Here is a 3,893-nt window from a genome sequence, read left to right as displayed (position 1 = left end):
ACATGGTGGCCATAAAGGGATGGACATGGTCAGAAACAATGCTCAAGTAGGCCAAGGCAGTTAAACAATGCCCAATTGGCACTAAGGGGCCTAAAGTGTGCCAAGAAAACATCCCCCACACCATTACACCACCACCACCAGCCTGCACAGTGGTAACAAGGCATGATGGATCCATGTTCTCATTCTGTTTACGCCCAATTCTGACTCTACCATTCTCCTCTGACCTCTAGCATCAACAAGGCATTTTCGCCCACAGGACTGCCGCATACTGGATGTTTTTCCCTTTTCACACCATTCTTTGTAAACCCTAGAAATGGTTGTGCGTAAAAATCCCAGGAACTGAGCAGATTGTGAAATACTCGGACCGGCCCGTCTGGCACCAACAACCATGCCACGCTCAAAATTGCTTAAATCACCTTTCTTTCCCATTCTTACATTAAGTTTGGAGTTCAGGAGATTGTCTTGACCAGGACCACACCCCCTAAATGCATTGAAGCAACTCCCATGTGATTGGTTGATTAAATAATTGCATTAATGAGAAATTGAACAGGTTTTCATAATAATCCTTTAAATTCCTCCTAATTTTACTGTGCTAGTACAGTGCCCGTTGGGCCGATTGCTTGACCCTTGGTATTGCTGTTTGTAGAATTCTTCAAAACCAAATTGTACCCCAAAATTACTTATAGAAGGTACACAAACATGCTTATACACCTAAAACTCAATCGTCCGGTGCAGTTTTCCGAGTCTGGCTTCCTGACAGTTCACAATCACTGGGGTGTTCAGTCGACAAACAAAGTACAAACAGGATTGTGCAAAATGGTGTGCACTCAAAGACTGCATAGTTCACTTCATTGCTAAAAAGATGCTGCCCTTTAGTATCGTCGAAAAGCCTTGGAAGTGCCTAGGCTTTTTGCACTTACTCATGCCCGTAGCAAGGCACCTGTCATGTTTGAAATCCATTGGACTAACGGTTCAAGAGATATGCGAATAACAGACACACAGACAGACTGTCCCGTAATGTATAGATAGATAGATGATAACCTCAAGGTTAACATGTATAAAGTAAGATGTGCGTGTAAAGTCTGGAAAATGTGGAATACTTTAACATGTCTAAGCCCCTGTATGTGAGTCCAATCCAACTTGTGGTTTGAGACAAATGTTATTTTTTGACAGACTCATTAGACAGGATTTGAACCTCCGAACACCAGTCTCACAAAGACGGACAACTGGCATGTGCTGTAGCCGCTCTGCACACCCTGCAAGCATGGAGTGGTCATTTGAAGAGAGGGAGGTTTGGAACAATGATACTTCCAAAATACCATTGAACACAGGGGTAGTACATAGCAGAAATGTTGTACTGGTAGATTAGTATCAGTAGTTGTAGTAGTATTAGTTATTATTAATAGTAGTAGTAGTAGTAGTATTCAATTGAGTGCATTGCTCAGCTAAATGTATCAGTGGAGGCTATGTGCAATGAAAGACATATCCTCAAATGGGAGTTGCCTGTCCGCTGAAGTCATTTTGCATGCACTGTCAGTGGTCAGTGTGCTGACTATGTCCAATGTCCTGTCTGGCATCTGTCTTGAAGTCTGTTAGGGCCCGAGGACCGACATCATTGGTCGTCAAAGGCCCTTTTTAAATTCAAATGTTACTTCTTCTTCTTTCTATTATTGGGGCCCAAGCACCAACGGCGTTTGTCGAGGAGGCCCTATTGAAATTTTCTCTGAAATCTTCTACCTTATTCTTATTTGTTTGAACGCAGATACCAGGTGCTCGGGGTACTCAAAAACGCAAAATTGGTACGCATGTTGGACTTGGTGAAAATTGCGATCCGACAAGTGTCTCGGCCTTGGGCTTGGCAAATTGGCTTGATAACATCCCCTAACAGTTTTCACACTTTGCAAAAGACCTTTGCAAAGCTAAGTTGCAAAGCTTTTTATTTTTTTATCATACAGCGTGACAAGATGGCGAATATCAATGTTCCCTCACCATAAAGGAAGTGTTTTTTACATTGTCCAATCTGCTCAGGCTTCATAATGCTCCTGGCCTGAAGACATGTACATATTAATATTAAGTTGTAATCATGCGCCCCCTACTGGCAAAAGGAAGTTATTGTTGTTACACTTTGATGTCTTCTGCCTAGCTAGTTGACCAGATCCACCTCAAAAGTGTTCAAGAATGCACCAGGTCCATTGTCATGTGGGCCTTCGGACAGCCGGACAGGAAGGGAAACAGTGAGACTATCCAGTCAATTCACTAAAAGACACCCCAAATATAGAGAAGGCATGGAGTTAAATTACAGAAGTGCTTGGAGTGAAAGGTAGATTTTAGCTAACAAACATGTGATTGTTCTGTAAAGTTGTAGAGACAACAAAATCTGCAAGTCAGGCAGGAAGACGCTCCGCTTCTGACAGTGATGATCCATTTGTCCATGAAACGCTTCTTTTGTGCTGTGCTCCACTCTATTCCTATAGGTGACGTCAAGTGACTTCAAGTTGCATGCAAAGCATTCCGGGAAGGCGGGGCTGCATTTGGAAAAAATGCTGTGTGTCAGAAAGCTGACCATGCCCATTATTAATTATGCAAATTAATTTGTTAAACTATCCAGTAAAAGTAGACAAAAGTCTTTTAAACTGACTTTTGTCAATCTGAAATGAAGACAGATTTAGCAACTGCATTGCCTATTTCTCGCTTAAAATGTTTTTAGAAACATGTAAAAAAACGAGATCTTATTCCGTCCAAGTCGCCAGTGGTTTGAAATTCTCGGGCAGCCAGACCCCCGTGACACGTTCGTCCAATCAGCTGCAAGTCAGGGGGGGTGGAGCATCAACCATGGATGTATGATGTTGCGACACCACGCTTCAGTCATATTGCTCAAATGGATTACAACTGTAAGACCATGATGATGCTTTAACCTGGAGATTATGCTTTGTTGTTAAACACACTGGGGCTTATTTGAACTCCAAGAGCTGGAAACATTCACAGGAACAGTACTGGATCAAGTTCATATCAAGTTCTGTATTGGAAATGTGACTGTGGACAAAAGCATTCCGGTTTTCTCTAAACAGAAAACCCTGGATGACCAGCCATTACCGCTCATTTCTCAGAGCCCGCGACGCTGCTTTCAGGTCAGGCAACAGTGCTCTGTACAGGGCTCCTCGAGCCAACCTGAACATCGTTTTAAGAAAGCCAAGGCGGACATTAAGAGGAGCACAGAGTCCCACCAGTCTAGCAACAATACACGGGAGGTGTGGCGAGGCATCCTTATCTCCACTGACACCTCCACAACCTGGACTCCAACCTGCTGCTGACCTTCTTCTGCTCGTTCATCGAGAACCTGTTGACGTACTGTATGACAGTATGGTTACGGCTGCTGCAATGTGGCCGACAGGGAGAGGCTCCAGAGAATAGTTAAGGAAGCACAGAAGATCATTGGCTTACCCCTCCCCTCCCTGACGGACATCTGCACCTCCCGCTGCCTCAATAGAGCAGAAAACATCACTAAGGATGGCTACCACCCTGGCTTTGATCTGGTTGACCTGTTACAGATGCATCAGAACAAGGATTAACAGATTCAAGAACAGTTTCTTCCCAAAAGCATAACCACTTTGAACTCACACATGCATTGACTTCACTTACCCCTAGCCCGGACTTTCTTCTACACACCTACTGCAATATTAAATATTTAGTACTTTTGATAACACTGATAATTCTGTGCAATATTATTTCACACTGCGTATCACACTGTATACAAACTATATTTATCTTTAGGTACATTATATAGCATCTCAGAACTGTGTACTTTAACCCCCTCTTTTTCTTTTGCACTACTTATTTTATTCCATGTTGTTACATTTCTCTTATGTACATGTTGACACTGGAAAAGGAGTTGC

At 43.0% G+C, this 3,893-nt stretch overlaps 1 protein-coding gene across 2 annotated transcripts in view; it reads left to right on the top strand.

Annotated features, from left to right (window-relative positions):
- The window catches only part of arhgap1 (Rho GTPase activating protein 1), a 34,096-nt gene that overhangs the window by 26,061 nt on the left and 4,142 nt on the right, over positions 1–3,893 (top strand). The window lies entirely within an intron of this gene.

The sequence above is a fragment of the Etheostoma spectabile genome, chromosome 24 (assembly GCF_008692095.1).
Source record: "Etheostoma spectabile isolate EspeVRDwgs_2016 chromosome 24, UIUC_Espe_1.0, whole genome shotgun sequence".
In the NCBI taxonomy this organism is placed as follows: domain Eukaryota; kingdom Metazoa; phylum Chordata; class Actinopteri; order Perciformes; family Percidae; genus Etheostoma; species Etheostoma spectabile.
The sequence above is the reverse complement of the archived record's forward strand: the minus strand, read 5'-3'. Positions and strand labels throughout refer to the sequence as shown.